Raw genomic sequence first — 19,169 nt, 5'->3', positions numbered from 1 at the left:
TCATTTTAAAACACTTTTCAAGAAATTTGGTGTCAAATCATATGCTATACATTGTCTAATAAATTTAATATCCTTACCAAGTTTTCCCACTTTTATTCTTGAATTCATATAACGATGAGCTATCAAAAATGCCTGGTGGGCTTCATCATTAAACGTAAGGAACGTATCAACAGTTCGATTCAATTAGTTTTCTTTATCAATATTCTCGCTTTTCTCTTAACTTTGGGTTTCATTATTGCAGGGTTCTATTGAACTGAGAAGACATGTCTGCCTAACAACTGTAGGACAAATGAAATTACAGTTCCAACCATGCATACAGCATTAAAAATACGAAGTTTTTTGTACTTAATAAATTTAAGAAGACGGCCCAGTTTTAACAATCATATTGTATATAACGAGCTTTTAATCCATCTAAGTGGTTATTATATACGTGAAATGAACATTTTAACATCAAATGGACTGCATACAATTTTAAATCCTCAAGCTTAAGTTTGCATTTGAATTCGATAGTACGATAGTACAAAATCACAGACATTAAGGAATGTGAAGACAGCTCATCAAACAGACGAGAAATTTTATATTTATGACTTACAAGAATTCTCTTGTTACATATTAGAGTTTTAATATAGCATAATTTACTGTAGATGTTTTAGGATTTAACTAGTGCAATATTCTATTGTTTGTATATATGTATATTAAGGAGTTACGTATGACAATATGTTGTTTAATGTTTAGATCGCCAAGTTTTTTCGCACTTTCTGAGCAGCTGATGATGGTGTCAAAAATTGAACACCGAAACATGTTCTGTAATAAATAATGTTGTAAATACCATCCAACAACATTGTATTTCGTATTGAAAAGGTGGAACCCGCTAGATTCTAATTTAATTGTGCTAGGTAATATATAGCAGTTATTATTGATCAAAGTCCCTCATATGCTTGGCATACGGTGGCTGGTTTCTTCACTGTTACTGCTAACTTATTTATCCTAACCAGATTTAGGCTACGATCATGGCTATCTTCCTTTTGTCATTTGCCAAAGAGCTCCAACCCATTTCTTCAAAATGTTGATCAGAGATGTTCGGCTTCTTCTGAGTCCTCTTTTGCCTAAATTTTTTCCTTACAGTATTACTTGTGAGAGACTGTCCTTTTTAGGAGTCCTCATAATGTGATACATGTATTTCAGTCGCATGAGTTAAATTGTCTTGATAAACTGAGCTTGACAGCTCATTGTGTGGGTTATCCCACTGTCGGCAACCCTGAAGATCGTTTTTATGGTTTCCCATTTTCATATCATTAATATGCTGGGGCTGTACCTTAATTAAGGCCACGGCTGCTTCCTTTCTACTCCTAGCCCTTTCCTATCCTTTAGTTGGCATAAGACCTATGTCCTTTGGTGCGACATGAAAATAACCCACAGGAATTGCACAGTTTGCCATTATATATCCACATCTTGAAATTTTAATTCTCTTTTCCGTGGGTAATAAAATATATAGGGCTCTACAGTATTTAGTAGGGTGGAGAGGACACAGCACTTTGTTATTCTCTTTTCGAGATTTATTCTGAGATCGTTTCAGAATAGGAGTTGCCACATGCTAATGAAGATGGACTCTGCTGTCTCTGTCCAGCATTCAATTTCAGCAAAATTATCCAGTCTATACAATAATTTTTTACCCTGTCTGCCTGTATGTTGTACATCAGAAACATTTCTGACAGTGTAGGTTTCTTTTTTACATTGCTTCTGTTGTGTTGAGGACATCTTTTGCAAATTGTGGAGAACACTCATTTTAGTGCAAAACAGGAAGTGCGCTGTAGTGGAAGGTGACAAGGACTAGGTTCAAGCGTACATAGGAGAGTATAAGTGAGGATATTGTACAGTGCATGCCTTATGTTACATACAGTCTCACCCTAAATTATAGCATTCCTGTTAAGAAGCCTTTCACAAATACTTACAATAATTACACACATATAACTGCACATTACACATAAGTCGGTATGGTAATCACTTGGTAGAAGACTATAGATCATTCACTGTCACTATATCTAGGCATACTAAATCTCCTAGGGAATGCTGTCACACTGTTTCATCATACTCTGTATCCATGCCTATTCCACTTCTGCTGGTGGTGTCTGTGGTTTCATTACCACTTTCTCTTGTGTTTCAGTATTGCTTCCATTACTGTCACTATTTCTGTCCATTTCACTTCCCATGTGGTGGTCCAATAAACCTTCACATGAAATTACTGATTTTCAAATTTATTTACGTGCTCACAAGTTTTACTTCCAGTTCTCATTTGCAATTGTAGCAATTTGTTCACCATAAATTATAGTAATGCTTCCATTCCGAACATTACATTTTGTCAAAAATGCCTTTCTTGACACGTGCACATATCAGTTTAATGGAATTCAATTCTGGGTGATATGGAGAAAGGTGTAATACAGTATGACTATGTTTGGCTTAATACAGTCTATTTAATTAGTGCTTGCTCATCTTGCTTAATGAATATAACCGGGTTCTCAGCATGTCCTCTTGGAAACGAATTGCAGTCTCTGTTAAACAGGACACAATATCGTACTTGTTATTGTTTTAGAGTCATCAGTCCAAATACTGGTTTGATCCAGCTCTTCATGTGCCCTTATCATATGGTATCCTTTTCATCTCTAGATAACTACTACATCCTTCATCTGCTCTGATCTGCTTGTCATATTCATATCTTGTTCTACCCCTACTGTTCTTACTCATTGCACCTCCTTAAAAACCAATTGAACAAGTCCTGGGTGTCTTAAGATATGTCCTATCATTCTATCTGTTCTTGTCAAATTTATCCAAATTGATCTCTCACCAATTTAATTCCATATTTCTCTGATCGTGATTCGATCTGACCAACTCACCTTCAGCATTCATCCTTAACACTGTATTTCAGCAGCTTCTACCCTTTTTTCCTGAGCTAGTTATCGTCCATGTTTTTCTTCCATAGAACACCATGCTCCAGACAAATGTGTTCAAAAACATCTAAGTAATCCATTTATCATTGTTTGAGAGGTGAAAATTTGTTTTCTAAGAAGGCTTTCACCGGGCGAGTTGGCCGTGCGCGTTGAGGCACGCGGCTGTGAGCTTGCATCTGGGAGATAGTAGGTTCGAATCCCACTATCGGCAGCCCTGAAGATGGTTTTCCGTGGTTTCCCATTTTCACACCAGGCACCTTAATTAAGGCCACGGCCGCTTCCTTCCAACTCCTAGGCCTTTCCTATCCCATCGTCGCCATAAGACCTATCTGTGTCGGAGTGACGTAAAGCCCCTGGCAAAAAAAAAAAAAAAAAAAAAAGAAGGCTTTCCTTGCTTGTGCTAGCCTGCAGTCTGCATTTTATGTCCTCATTACTTCTGCTCTTGTTAGTTTATTTACTACCCAAGTAACTATATTCATCTACTACCTTTAGAAGTTCATTTCCTAATGTAATTTTTCCTGTGTCAGCTGACTTCGTTCTACTGCACTCCATTACTTTCATTTTGGATTTATTTATTTTGTTCTTGTACTCCTTCCCCAAGACTCTGTCTGTACCATTCAATAATTTCTCCAGACCTTCTGCAGACTGAGATAAAATAACAATATCATGAGCAATCTTCATAGATTCGATTTCCCCTTCTTCTATTGTGATACCCTCTCCAAATTCCTCTTTGATTTTATTTACTGCCTCTTTCTTGTATGTGAACATTGTAAAGGAGAAAGAACCTCCAGTCCTGCCTCACTCCCTTATGGAATACTGCTGCTTTCTCAAAGTCTTCGATTCTTATCACAGCTGACTGATTTTATGCAGATTGTAAATTATTTTTCTTTCTCGGTATCTGATAATGAATGCCTTTTTTTGTTCTATGGACACTATGTATGAGTGTTGGTCCTCCTTAATTCAATCCTCTAAGATTACATGTAAAGTCAGGATTGCTTCATGTGTTCTTACATTTCTTCTGTAGCTAAATTGACGTCCTCCAACTCACTGTCAAATTGTCTTTCCAAACTAAACTAATGGTGTGATAGTTTTCACACTTGTCAGCACCGGCTTCCATGGTAATAGATATGACATAATTCGTCCAAAAATCATATGGCAGTTCTCCTTTTCCATGCATCTTGCACACTAAGGGGAATAAACTCGCCATGCTTGTTTCTCTTAAGGCAGTCAGTAATTCTGAGGGTATGTCGTCAATTCCTGGTGCCTTGTTTATACTTAGGCCTTTCAGGATTTCTTGAATTCTGACCTCAAAGTTGGGACTCCGATTTCATCAGCGACAACAGCCTGTTATTTTTCCAGAACCCTATCGTCTACCTTTTTACCTTGATACTGGTGTTGGATATATTCCTGCCATATTTTTTCTTTGTCTTTTTCACTAGAAGTTTCTTCCATTTGAGCTCTTGTTGAGGGGATTTGTTTGGATACAGTGGGAAAGTTGCACATATGAAATGAGCCCAATTGTTGGACTGCAGTGTCATAGGATTATCAGCAAACTGTTGACCATGTTCCTCCATATCCAATCCATTGGCACTGTTGTATCACGCATCACTACTCTGTCTTACCTAGTTTCCCTTTCTCCGAAGGCTTCCTTGATTTTCCTGCATGCAGCTTCTTTCTTTCCTAGGACCATAAAACCTTGAACGTCCTTGCACTTCTCTTTCAGCTGTTCTTCCAAAGAGGGTTTCCTGTTATTTCCCATTTTTAAACCGGGCAAATTCTGAAACTATGCTTGAAATAACCCATAGGAACCTCACTAATAGTCTAACCAGCGGGGACAGAAAACTATTTTCGAAACTTATGTTTTAATTTTGTATATTGAGGATTGGTCAAAAGGTGGCATATTTTTCAAAGCCACATACATCGCAGATCAATGTCTAACAGTTCATTAACTCTTTTATGACCCTTGCATATTTTTCAGGGCTTAGAAGGAAGTTTCTTCCTTTCTGTAGGAGGAATAGGCCTTGGAAAATTTCCCCAAACATTTGCCTGAAGCCGCAGTGGGCTGTGTTGACTGGACATTCTTCGTTTTGTTGTCCTAGGCAGGAGAGCAACACTCTGCAACAATTCCTCGGCTAACACTGTGAGAAATTCTGTATAATGCAGCCACCGGCCAGTAACCTTCATGAACACAATGTATGAATTGAAGATAGCCATATCCAATAGATACAGCATTATCTTTTTATAACCCTTCATAGTCCATCGCATTATGGGGAAACATGCAAGGCCTTGGTCTTGATGATATACTGCGTTCATTATCCGGTTGTATCTTCCAATACCCTTGAGGTTTTTCACTACTTCTCCTCCACCTCATTTTCTTTGAATTTCAGATCAAATTCAAAGTCCGTATCAACATTTGAAAGTAAAAAAATATCCTTTCTGTCTTTCCACTTTATGGCCTCACCTTTCATCACTTTTACTGTGTGGAACTCTGGAGGCACATTCTTCCTGTTACAGCATACGGTACCCCCAGCATGAGTTCCATTGTCCAACAAGGTGTGAAAAAGTTCAGGAGAAACATACTAGTTATCAAGATATAATGCATGACCTTGGTTCAAGTTTGCTTCCGTTAGTTCCAACACTGCTGCTTTTGTTGCTGGAATAACACCCTGTTTGCCTTGTCTGGTATAAATATTGAACTGGGAACAGTATCCAGAAGCACTTTCTCAGAGTTTATAAATTTTAATAACAAACCTGGCTTTTTTTTGAAAGAATTGTGTTGCACAAAAGGGAGTCTACCTAGACATTTCATGACACTGTAATCAATACCTATATCTCTGTCAAGATTGTAGAATTTCTCAAATTTTGTTTGCAAATATGGTCTGATTTTTCTTAGATGGTCATTTGGATCTGAAAACTTGTCATCAGAGAAGTGCAAAATCGTGAAATATGACAGAATAGTTCAAATGTCATAGTTTCTGAAAACATTTTACTTTCTGAACCTTCCTGTTAGACCGGCACAACTTGAGTTTAGGTTTTCTTACCCGACTCTTGAGAATCATTAGCAAAATATACACTTTTATCTAATCAACCATGCAAGGATACCATTTACTGTCACATGTCAGATTTTTTTGTCATCAAATTATAGCTCAGTCATTGGTTCCTATCGCAATCATTTCCCAGAACTCTTCCCCAAGAAATTCTGAATGCACATCAAATACAGTCTTCTCAAAACCATAGCACTGCGACGAGAAACACTTGTGAATAGAATAGTTTTTTGTGTATTGGAAATGTTTGATGAATTCCATGTGGAAGATCCACCTCGTAAAGCAGTCTCGCCACCTCGGTCTTCGTTTACATTGTCCATGCTGTTTCCATCACTAGAATCATTTTCTATAACACTATCATTATTAGTGTATGTAATAGCACAGTCTTTGGGAGAAAATTCATTCTCGTTATCATTTTCTAACCACTTGAAGGTATCTACAGAGTCATCAGCCATGTTTGTTTACTAACAAGCACAAGCAGATAGCATTTTGTTTCTTATACAGTATTCTGTGGTGTGGGAAGGGTGGATTCCATTTACACTAGTGTCGAAAAGTGTAGCGTTAGTTACGAGTAAACAGGGCAACAGGAAATAGGCCTCAAATCACATGACATATGCACTTATTCAAAGATGTAAACTTCATTTTTGTTTCCGTATTGAACTGGGATCACAGAGATAAAGTTTTTAAGGTTCAACCTTTTCAATATGAATTACGAGTTGTATAAGGTATTATTTACAACATTTGTTTAATAATGGTACTGGTTTCAACATTGAAATGCATTAATCATACAATTGAGAAAGGACTTGGTAATTAAAATTGATGTTATGATGCATGAATATATACATAGTTTTTTAACAGTAAAAGAATATAAAGTGTTGACATTTTCGCCGAATAAAAGTCTTTTGAAATGCTTATTTACACTGTGTGCTGAATAAAATAGTGTGAAACTTATAGCAATCAATTGATACAGTTTTTGTTGATTTGTTTATGTGCTAATACTCAAATCATTACGTCATATTTACGGTTGCATTTGAATCTTTGGTGATAATTTGTCCTTCCTTTAAGACACTTGTTATTCAAATGTTGTCAAAGTGAAAACATAATTTTAGTTGATAACACCTTGTTCATGTTAAGAACTGGTAGAAATATGCGTTGGTATATCTCATTACACTTGTCTCAAAAGGCTTGTTGTGTTCGTTAAAATTATACAATGATGTGAAAATGAAAACCTACAACCTGTTTTCCAGTCATTTGACCGGGTCAGGGATGTAATGAATGAAGCAGATATAGGCTGTTAGTACGATGGGGTCGCCACTCCCAAAGTGATTTGTTAATGAATGATAGATGCAATGAAATGAGAATGGAGAGTGTTGCTGGAATGAAAGGTGACAGGGAAAACCGGAGTACCCGGAGAAAAACCTGTCCCGCCTCCGCTTTGTCCAGCACAAATCTCACATGGAGTGACCGGGATTTGAACCACGGTATCCAGCGGTGAGAGGCCGACGCGCTGCCGTCTGAGCCACGGAGGCTTACTATACAATGATGTATTAATAAAATTATAAGGTAAGAAACGGTTAATGGTTGGTAATTGGTTGTCCTTCCATCTACTCTTCTATTGTAATAGAGGTGAACTAAAATATCCCAATTTACTCAAAAGGATTTGGATCAGCCTGAAGCGAAATCAAGACAAATGAGTTTTAAGTATTAAAATATAATGGGTCTGGACAAGCTAAGTGTGTGTAATATATGGTATATGTGGCTCACCTTGGTTAGCATGTTGACAAGCTACAGTTTGTGAGAAAGTACGGGCTAATACTGGTAAGTAGAGTGTAGTGAGGTAGGATTATATCTGGAGAGGGAGGGGGAGGAGCAGGTTGGAAGAGGACAGGATAGGAGGAGGGGTTTTAGGCAGGTCATGTGAACAGTGTGGTAGGGGTTTGTAACGTGATAGGGTATTGTGTGTCGTGTTAGATCTTGGGCGTTCATTTGGAAGATCAACACATCTAAAGACTTTAATAAAAAAATCAGAGAGAATGTTATTTTTTTCTGACATTTCATTCAGGTTCAAAATGGAGTTAAAGAACTGATCCATGTGAATGAAGCATTCCTCAGTGACGTCAAGAACAGCGTTTTTGTCTACGTTGATAAGAACCACTGAATCCTGTTTCATGTTACTGAAGTTATGCTTGAAATCTTGAATATGTTGTGAAACTGCAGAGCATCTACTATGTTTCATGGCATTTGCATGCTCCATGCATCTGATTTTTAAGCTCTTTCCAGTCTGTCTGATATACAAGGACTCACAGTTTTGACATTGAAATCTGTAGACACCTGTTTTTTGATAAATGTCGGTTTTATTATTTGAGCTGTTGTTATATATGATGTCCATATTTCTATTATCAGTTCAATATGCGATTTTAGTGTTATGTTTCTTCAAAATATTTGTAATGCTATGAATATCTTCATTGAAAGTAGGTAGGTAAGGGTTGTTCTGTCCGAAAGCAGGTCCGAACCTCTGCAGAGGTGTTCCTGAGCCGGAGTTTACGTGCGGTAGGGTGGCCAGTTCCTTTCCGCTCCTCCATTCCGTTACCCCCACCAACAGCGCGTGGCAACCCATCCAACTACTGACCACACCCAATGTTGCTTAACTTCGGAGATCTCACGGGATGCGGTGTTTCAACACGGCTACGGCCGTTGGCTCATTGAAAGGAAAGGTTGAATAATGATCAGGTTTAGTTTTCTCTATACGTAAAGTTGAATTTATGCGATATCTGCGTTTATTGATAATGCACTCTATGAATGCATTATCATACCCATTATATTTAGCTACGGAGCAAATTGTATTTAATTCTTTGTTTAAATTTTCTTTATTTAGCAGTATACTCTTTGTCCGGTCTACTATACTGCTGTAGGTAGCACATTTGTGTGCTTAGGGATGGAAAGAATCTTTCTGGATGGTACTAGCTGTCTGTGTCACTTTGCTGTAGGCTAAATATTCTTCTGGAGAAGAAGGAAGTCTGTTTAATGTGAGATCTAGAAAATTTGTGCTTTTATTTGACTCAGATTCCAGATTGAACTTTATCTGTGGATCATTATTTTTTAAATTGTTAAGGGTAGAGCCTGCATCACTAATTCCTTCGGCAAGGATAACGAGAGTGTCATCTATAAACCTGGCCCAAAATGTTATGTTCACAAAGTCTACTATTGTTATGAATTGCTGTATGTTCTAAATAGTCAATGTATATATCCGCTAATATCCCTGAGGTTGGCAACCCCCTAACCAAACCATCCTTGCTGATATATGCAATTATTTAAATGGAAGAAATTATTTTTAACTACTAGTTTCAAAATTTCCATGAAATCTTGGATCTCGAATTTACTGAGGTTATTATATGTATTTAAATGATTTTCCATAATAGGAAAATGTTCCTTAGTATTGATACTCGGATATATATTTGTTATATTACCAATATAATGGTCCGTTATTGGACATTGGGTTCCCTATGGGAATCAACATCTACATCATATATTTGTTATGTTGAAAGAATGCAATGAGTGGACGGGCTGTTTTTCAAAGCTATCCAGTTTTTTATGGTATTTTTCACAGATTTATTCGACAGAAAATTACAATTCTTTCTTAGAAATTTCTGGATAAATTGTGTTAATTTTTACAATGGGTTTGGCCTATAATTGATGATGTGGTGTATGGGGACGCCAGGCTTATGGATCGTAGGTAAAGCATTTGCTTTGGCAGTTTGGGGTTCATAGTTACTAGGTTTTTCTTCTCTTGTTCTGTAAATAAAAATGACGTATTTTTTAGTGTTAATTTTGGGAGATGTTGTATCTGTAGGGTTGGATCTTTTTTAGTCACCGTAAAAGTGCTCTTCTTGGAAAATTCTTAGTTTCTTTTGGTGTAATCTGTTTTTTCCATTATTGTTGTAATGTTCCCTTTATCTGCCCTAGTGATGATGAGGTTATTATCTTCTAATTTTCTTTTTGATATTGATAACCTGTTCCCATTCTACAAAATGTTCTTGGTTTCTACTTTTACAGTGGGTAATGTTCTTTTTTTGATGGATGGATTTTGTTCAGTTTTATCCAAATATTGAATCTGACCTCATCTTGTATTTCCGGGGGCATTTTATCAACAGCTACCGAGCTCGATAGCTGCAGTCGCTTAAGTGCGGCCAGTGTCCAGTCTTCGGGAGATAGTAGGTTCGAATCCCACTGTGGGCAGTCCTGACGATGGTTTTCCGTGGCTTCCCATTTTCACACTAGGCAAATGCTGGGGCTGTACCTTAATTAAGGCCATGGCTGCTTCCTTCCCAGTCCTAGCCCTTCCCTGTCCCATCGTCGCCATAAGACCTATCTGTGTCGGTGCGACGTAAAGCCAATAGCAAAAAAAATATTAACAGCCACTTCCGACTCTGTAATATTAGCCCCAAAACAGCTCATATTAGACAAAGTGCTTAATACACTTATGGCTATGCGACAAAAAACAGGGGTACAAAAAGGGAAACAGAAAATCATAACATTAATCTACTTGATTGGGAAATTTCACCTTGCCATTATAAATTTGTGGAAATAAAATGAAATGGCGTTTGGCTTTCAGTGCCAGGAGTGTCCGGGGACATGTTCGGCTTGCCAGGTGCAGGACTTTTCTTTGACCCCATAGGCGACCTGCACGTCGTGATGGTAATGAAATGATGAAGGCGACACATACACCCAGCCCCAGTAACAGCGATACCAATGATGGTTAAAATTCCCGACACCACCGGGAATCAAACCCAGGATCCTTGTGACCAAAGGTCAGCGTGCTAACCATTCAGCTATGGAGCTGGACATTAATTTGTCAAAAACAGTACTAACTGATGAGGAAAGCAAGATACTAGAAAAAGGTCCTATACACAATTGGCCAAACACGAATGTAATCAATGCCACTACCAAAATGATTATAGAGTCGGTGGTAGCTGTTAATAAAATGCCCCAGAAATTAAAGATTTGATATTAGGAGTAAACTGAACAAAATCCATGTATCAAAAGGAAGAATATTACATACTAGAACCAATAGTAACCAAGAACATTTTGTAGAACGGGAACAGGTAATAAACCTCAAAAAGAAAGTTACAGATGAGAACCTCATTTTCACTAGGGCAGATAAAGGGAACACGACAGTTACAATGGAAAAAACAGATTACACCAAAAAAAGATTTTTTTAAAGAAGTGCTCTTTTACTGTGAATAAAGAAGATCCGACCCAACAGATGCAACATCCCCTAAAATCAACCCTAAAAGATACGTCATTTTTGTTTACAGAACAAGAGAAGACAAAACTAATACTTATGAAGCCCAGACTGCCAGTAGCTAAAGCATTACCTAAGATCCATAAGGTCGGCGTCCCCATAAGCTTCATCATAAATTACATGGTGAGTTCGCTGTGCGGTTAGGAGTGCGCAGCTGTGAACTCACATCCGGGAGATAGTAGGTTTGAACCCCACTGTCGGCAGCCCTGAAGATGATTTTCCATTTTTACCCATTTTTGCACCGGGCAAGTGCTGGGGCTAACCCTTAATTAAAGTCACAGCTGCTTCCTTCCCATTCCTAGGCCTTTCCTTTCCCATCATCGCGATAAGACCTATCTGTGTCAGTGCGACGTAAAACAAACAGCCATCATCATATATAGGCCAAGGCCATTGTACAAATTAACACAATTTTTCCAGAAATTTCTAAGAACTATAATTTTCTGTCGAATAATTCTGTGAAAAATACCATTGAGTTTATTAAAAAAATAGATAGCTTTGAAATACAGCCTTTCCACTCACTGCATTCTTTCGACATAAAAAATATGTATCCGAGTATCAACACTAAGGAACTTTTTCCTGTTATCCAAAGTAAAACAAATGGCCATCATCAATTATAGGCCAAGGCCATTGTACAAATTAACACAATTTATCCAGAAATTTCTAAGAAAGAACTATAATTTTCTGTCGAATAAGTCTGTGAAAAATACCATTGAGTTTATTAAAAAAATAGATAGCTTTGAAATACAGCCTTTCCACTCACTGCATTCTTTCGACATAAGAAATATGTATCCGAGTATCAACACTAAGGAACTTTTTCCTGTTATCCAAAGTAAAACAAATGGCCATCATCAATTATAGGCCAAGGTCATTGTACAAATTAACACAATTTATCCAGAAATTTATAAGAAAGAACTATAATTTTCGAATAAGTCTGTTAAGGATTCCTTGGACAGCTCATCGCACAAACGCATCAATCCTGTACCATCTTCAGATAAAAGTTCGTCTGTCATGTAAGGTCTCTCAGCAGATTGTACGCTACTTTGGACATATAATGCGCCAAGATGGTAGTCTTCAAAAGCTAATCGTTGAGGGCAAAGTCCAGGGAACCAGACAAAGAGGACAAGTACCAACGCGATGGATTGACATGGTGAATGGCCCCTACAGAGTTCTCTGAGAGCAACCACATTGAAAGCTTTAGATAGGGAAGAATGGCGGAGTATGGTTCATCGGCTAGAGGGCTGAATATTAAGATAGTCACGACACCTCAGTCATGAGGCAAAATGAAGAAGAAAAGTAATTTAACAAGTTTAGTGCCATATGACCCCATATGGGTACGTGAGAGTAGCCAAGTTTTTGAACTTCACGTCCCCATATGGGGTCGTACGTTCGTTCTAAATCGAGAAATGTGCGAACCCATTTGGGTGCGCAGTAAGTATGTGTTTCGAAGATGGATAAAGTCTCTTCCTGCCATCTGCTGGTCGTCTATTTAAAGTATCTGCATAGTCCACTTTCCATTTCTCAATTCCTGTTTTGGCGCGACCCCATATGGGTACGTCAAGAGTGCTTTGTAGGTTGACAAAGTCATTGTCTATCTCACGCACGGGTTGTTTATGTAAGTGTGCAGTGCTGTGAGTTACCTTTTCTTTTTTAAGTCGTTACGAGTAAATCGAGCAGTAAAAGACTTAGTGCAGACTGTCTGGGCGATATATCGAACAAGTCGGACAACGAGATGTAGACGAAGTATACAGTTACATTGAATTTGAACCCAGTATACAACAAATATCGATCTCGCACGTTCAACCACATTCATGAATTACAGTCTTCAGCACACACTTCCCCACTGTACTCCAGGTTTCCAAGCCAGCTGTTGCAACAATTATGACCGTCTTCAACGATATAGTCACTGGTTTCCCATGTGCACAACCAGCGCTGCCAGCTTCTCTTACTCAAATTGAAAGTTATACAAAAAAATTGTATACTTATTCAATATTCCGTAACTATTAATTCTTCTTATAAAATTATTCTGTTACATCCTAATTTACCAAATTCACACGATTTTCACTACTTTATATAATTATATTCTATACGAAAATTTCCTAACCTAAAATCGGAAGATCGTCATTTACAAACATTTCCTGACCTTAAATCGGAGATCATACATTTTAACGGCTCCAGTATGAATAAGATAACATATCTATCATAATCAACAGCATATAAGGCGTCCCCGCAAAGGAAAATGTAAGTATGACCGAGCGTCGGGACAGTAACTACTGAGTAAGTACGACCCCATATGGGGTCGCGTGTACGTGTACAGTTCGTAATGACCAACACGACCCCATATGGGGTCGCAATATTTTACCTAATATACATAATAAGTTAACCTAATATATCATAAATACATCCTCATATCAGCGATCATTTGCTTGGTTAAGCCTGTGAACGTTTTGGCACCAGGGAGTAACTCGATGTTATTAGCTCACGGCACTAGATGGCAAGCCTATGAAAATCAGTCTGGCACTCAACGTGTTAAATATAGTAACCTCAGTAATTTCTGATACAAGATTTCATGGAAGCTTTGAAACTAGTAGTTAAAAATAATTTCTTTCAATTTAATAATTGTATATATCGGAAGGATGGTTTGGCTATGGGGTCGCCTAGCTCAGGGATATTAGCGGAAATATACATAGACTAGAGCATATGGCAATTAATAACAATAGTGACTTTGCGAACATAAAGTTTTGTGGCAGGTTTATAGGGTACATTCTCGTTATCCTTGACAAAGAATTACAGATGCAGGCTCCACCCTTAACAGTTTAAAAAATATTGATCCGCAGATAAATTTCACTCTGGAATCTGAGTCAAATGGAAGCACAAATTTTCTAGATCTCACATTAAGCAGACTTCCACCTTCTATATAATACAATATTTAGCATACAGTAAACTGACAGAGACAGCTACTACCATCTAGAAAGATTCTTTCCATCCCAAAGCACACAAATGTGCTACCTACACCAGTATGGTAGACTGAGCAAACAGTATACCACCAAATAAAGAAAATTTAAACAAAGAATTAAATACAGTTTGCTCCATAGCTAAATATAACGGGTATGATAATGAATTTGTAGACTGCATTATGAATAAACGCAGATATCGCTTAAATTCAACTTTAACTATAGAGACACTAAACTGATCATTATTCAACCTTTACTTTCAATGTAGATATTTGGAGCATTACCAATATTTTGAAGAAACATAACACAAAAATCGCATATTGAACTGATAATAAAATTATGGACATCATATATAATACCAGCTCAATTAATAAAACTGACATTTTTCAAAAATCAGATGTCTACAGATTCCAATGTCAAAACTGTGAGTCCTTGTATATCGGACAGAAGTCGCCGTATCCTTGAATGTGCCACAAAGTTTCATTTCCAGGCTTTGGAGACATTTTCGAGACACAGGAGATGTTAGCCGTTGGCCAGTACCAGGTCAACCAAGGATAACCACTCCATAGCAGAACCAATATCTGGCCTTTACTGCCTGACTAAATCGGAATGCATCAACAAGACAATTGTCGGCGTAGCTTTCTGCTGTCTCAGGGGTTGCTGTTTCCTGGTTAACTGTGTACCGGAGCCTCAGAACAGCAGGGCTGTTTGCCCAACATCCAGCGGTGTGCGTCCCGGTCATTCCAGCACAGGAACGGGCCCGTTTACTGTGGAGCTGTCAACATCGAAACTGGGCCATAAATGAATGGAGGCATTGTGCTCTTCACAGATGGATCCCACTTCAGTTTGCAGAATGATTCCCATCGCACATTAATCTGGAGGGAACCGGGTAGCCGAAACAACCACAGGAACATCGTGGAACACGACCAGTATGGTGGTGGTGGCTTTATGGTGTGGGGCGGCGTCATGTTAAATGGCCGTATGGACCTGCACATCTTTGAGGGTGGTCCGAGGAATACTGTTAATGCTCGGAGAGATTGGGATGAGATACTGGGACCACGTGCGACTCTTCAGAGGTGCGGTTGGTTCAGACTTCCTCTTAATTGACGATAATGCCCGACGGCACCGCGCTGCTCTGGTAGATGAATTTCTTGCTGGGAAAGTCATTCATCACATGGAATGGCCAGTGAGGTCTGTGGATCTGAATCCTAGAGAACATGCTTGGTGGGATGCATTGGGTAGGTGAATTGTGATCTGTAAGCCTCCAACAAGGACCCTCCAAGATCCTTGCATGTGCCCTTTTGGAGGAATGGGACTGACTTCCACAAGAGCTCTTGGGCCATCTGATAGAGGGCATGCTTCGTCGCTGTGAAGCATGTGTGGCTGTCATGGGTAACCATACACCCTATTAACAGCATATTTTGTTGTAGTAGACATTGGCAAGTTTTGTTACTTGTTGGCAAATGTGTACCTTAGCTATCAGAACCATTCTGAATCTGTTTTCTGGACAAGTTGTTTGACATATGGTGTTTGATTCAGCTTCTGTTTGTTCAACAATCCATCTGACATTCCTTATGGGCAGTATGGCCTAGTTTCGTGATTATGCTTAACTTCTGGACACTAGTGGAGTAATCTACATGTGGCACAAGACTTATCACTTGCTAGTAACTAAAACTACAAACGTTTATAGGTTGGTACGAAACAGTTCCGTATGTCGGTGTTCGGTCCAAAATGGCGGTGTAAGGAACGGTTCAATGCCAAGGCTGCTTCCTTCCCACTCCTAGCCCTTTCCTCTCCCATCATTGCCATAAGACATATCTTGCCGAAGCACCTTGAAGCAAGTTGTAAATAGAAACTTATTGGACATAAATGAGGGTTGGAACTTTAATAGTAGCAAATATTCAATTACAACTCATACCAAAGATATGAATGTTTTACCATGATTTACTGTCCTTCAGAGTGGTCACCAGCATTGTGTGTATCTTGTTACCAACGATGTGGACATCATAGGATATGTACTGCAGCACCTGTTATTTTGATAGTTCGAATGGAGCAGTTTACTGCCTGATCAATCTCTGAAACCGTTCTGGAGCAAAGGCCCCGAAGTGGTTCCTTCATCTTGTGAATCAAGTCAAAGTCAAAATGGCTTAAATCTGTGGATTGTAGTATATGGTATAGCAATTCCCAGCCCCATCAACCGAACAAATCAGCCACGTTTTGCACTGTATGCGGCCGTGCATTGTAGTGGAAAATTATGGCTAATACACATTGACGGCATGCTGTGGAGGAACATAGTGCATTAGGATAAAACCATCACAGTCATGCATGAGTATAACAATAACTTTCACGTGGCTGGGGTTCTCACGAACTCTCAATCCTTGGGGTTTCCCGTAATGATGCCATTATTTCGATCAGCATTTCAGCTGTGGCTCATACAATTTAGCCCATGTCTCATCCAGCATAACGATATTGCATAAGAAAGCCCCTTCTTCATAATGACGGTACTCCAAATGGTTACAAGCGGCATCGTATTTTATTTCTGCATTTCCGTTGATTCATGCTGAACCCATTTATATGAAATTTTTCTCATGCCCAGGTGTTCCTTCTAATATGAAGCACAGTCATATTTCCTAACCCGGTGTCTCACATATCATATGGCATCGACCCATGTCCATTAACACAGCAAGAGAATGCACATCTTCTTCACTGACACTAGGATGACCTGGCTGACACGCGTCTGCCACTTACTGGCGTCCCTCATTAAAGACTTTTACCCACCGTGCCACTGTCCTTTAAGGCTATGCAGTTTCACTGCAAGCTTCTTGAAGACCTTGAGGACACTCTCGTGCTGTACGACCTCTGGCACAATCAGTTCCATTGTTCCTGTTTGAAAAACATCGTGACAGTACTGACTTAGATTGCCAGCTAATCCGAGGCTGTGTTCATTAAGCCAGTTTGCATGCTTGTGATGTGAGAAGGTATGCTGTAAGGTAAGGCAGGTATACAAGTAACGTCTGTTGTCAGTGACATTATTAGATTCTGTTGTATGGCGTCTCATTACCAGTGTTGTCACTCTTAAGGTTCCAACCATCTTATCTCCTGTACTTCAATTTGCCTTCATTTTCTACAGCTAATTAAATATCATTTCTGTTTTCATCCACCTGTGGCCTATTTAATCTTTATATGACCAGTCCATTGAAAATATTTTATGGGTATATCTGGAGAATCGCCTGTTTCAAGCATGTTTCTTCTCATGGAGTTAATATAGATTGTTGTTTCACATTTGCTTTGGATCCTTGATTTTTTTTTTTCCAGCATTTGCTACACAGGACAATGTGAGTTTTTTCTCTTTTGCTGGTTGTTAGTTTCAAAATATACAACATTAGTTATGATCTTTCAACTGTCATTATTAAGGTTTAGATTGATGAATTCATTTGAATATTGCACTATTGATGAAATAATCAATGTCATTTTACTAAATAGAATCCTTTCAACTTTGTTAGAACAGTGGAAGGTTCACTTGTGTGGAAGCAAAGTGTAAGGTTTCTCTCTTTCAAAAAACCCTAGAGATAACATTAATCTAACGTTGCATACAAAGTCAAGTGTAGACTTCTTCAGTTGAATGATAATTTGTTAAAAATGTTAGGCTGTTCTGGTCTTGTATAGGAAACATACTAGTTAGTTTAAATCTCTCTCAACAGAGTCCTTTTAAGACCAAACCCAAACCTGTGACTCTAGAGCTCTGATAAGCATTACCCTGTCAAGCGACCCCTGCTCAACCTGATGGCCTGTAGTTTAAGAGTCGGTGTGTGGTGAATGAAACAAATTTTCTGGGCCATTAGTCTTGGCTTTTTAGAATATGGACTCTACCTCTCTAGCAGTTAACAACTACTTTTTTCTTATACAGCCTGAGTGGACCAGCATCTAGCCGTCAGAGTCTGATAATAATCTCGAACTTCTCCGAGAATCAATTTTTGGGAATGCGGTGTACTTCCTGTGCGTAGAGAACACAGCCAGCATTGTCCTTTAAAATCTGAATGGAAATGTTGCAAATCTATATTAATAAAGCCTTCAGATTGCTTAGAGTCAATGAAAAGTCCAACAACTGACTATTTGTTATATGAACTTGAACATGGTAGGCAAGAGTTTGACCTTTCTCAGGTTAAGATCCAATTTATGTCTGTCTGACAATCAGAGTCATCTGTGCGAACACAAGAAACAAACAAGTGACCAGTGATTTAAGAACACATAATAGGATGAATACGATGACAGGAAGTTGTAGGAAGAGAACAAAAAAATGCAGAGATTATTGTTGTCCTTCAAGTTTTTCTTCTTATTTTGCTCCCTCTTCCAGTGCTGTCCTCTTGATCTTGTCATGAGTTCCTTTTCATGTTCCTGTTCTTCATATAATTTTGACTTGACACTTGTCTACTTGTTTCCTTTTTACATTGGGAGAATAAATTGATATATTTATTCTGCAACTATGTAGTTTATTTTGTCATTTATGTCATGTCTATTTTGTAAACTTTTACTCTATCTGTTTACTCTACATTTCTTACTTTGTTTTGTATATTTGTTCCTTACAGCCTTCCAGCGATATTAAGAATGAAATAAGTGTAGATGAACACCCAGTAGGCCAGTTGGTCGCTTCTTTCAAAGAAGAAGACGAGTAAGTACCATTTATTTTACTTAGATTTTACACCCTAACCCTCGATAATATGGAATTTGCTATTTAAAGTTGAGTAGTTCCCTCTGCAGACAAGAGGTCGAGTGCAGTCCTTGATATCCCAATATCTTGGGTTCAAGGTGAGAACAGGTCCATCCAGATCATTTTCGAATTCTGTCTCCTGCACTTCACTCATTGTCCGAACTTGTTGGTTTGATCATTGCTCGTGAGAAATTTCCACAAAATTGAAATAAGTCAGCC

The 19,169-nt window shown here is 38.4% G+C and overlaps 1 long non-coding RNA gene across 1 annotated transcript in view; it reads left to right on the top strand.

Annotated features, from left to right (window-relative positions):
* The window catches only part of LOC136881875 (uncharacterized), a 36,047-nt gene extending 17,136 nt beyond the window's left edge, over positions 1-18,911 (top strand). The window contains exon 3 of the long non-coding RNA XR_011018775.1: positions 18,829-18,911. This is a non-coding gene — a long non-coding RNA (uncharacterized lncRNA). The remainder of the gene's footprint in view (positions 1-18,828) is intronic.
* The last annotated feature ends 258 nt before the right edge of the window (positions 18,912-19,169 follow it).

The sequence above is a fragment of the Anabrus simplex genome, chromosome 10 (assembly GCF_040414725.1).
Source record: "Anabrus simplex isolate iqAnaSimp1 chromosome 10, ASM4041472v1, whole genome shotgun sequence".
In the NCBI taxonomy this organism is placed as follows: Eukaryota; Metazoa; Arthropoda; class Insecta; order Orthoptera; family Tettigoniidae; genus Anabrus; species Anabrus simplex.
The sequence above is the reverse complement of the archived record's forward strand: the minus strand, read 5'-3'. Positions and strand labels throughout refer to the sequence as shown.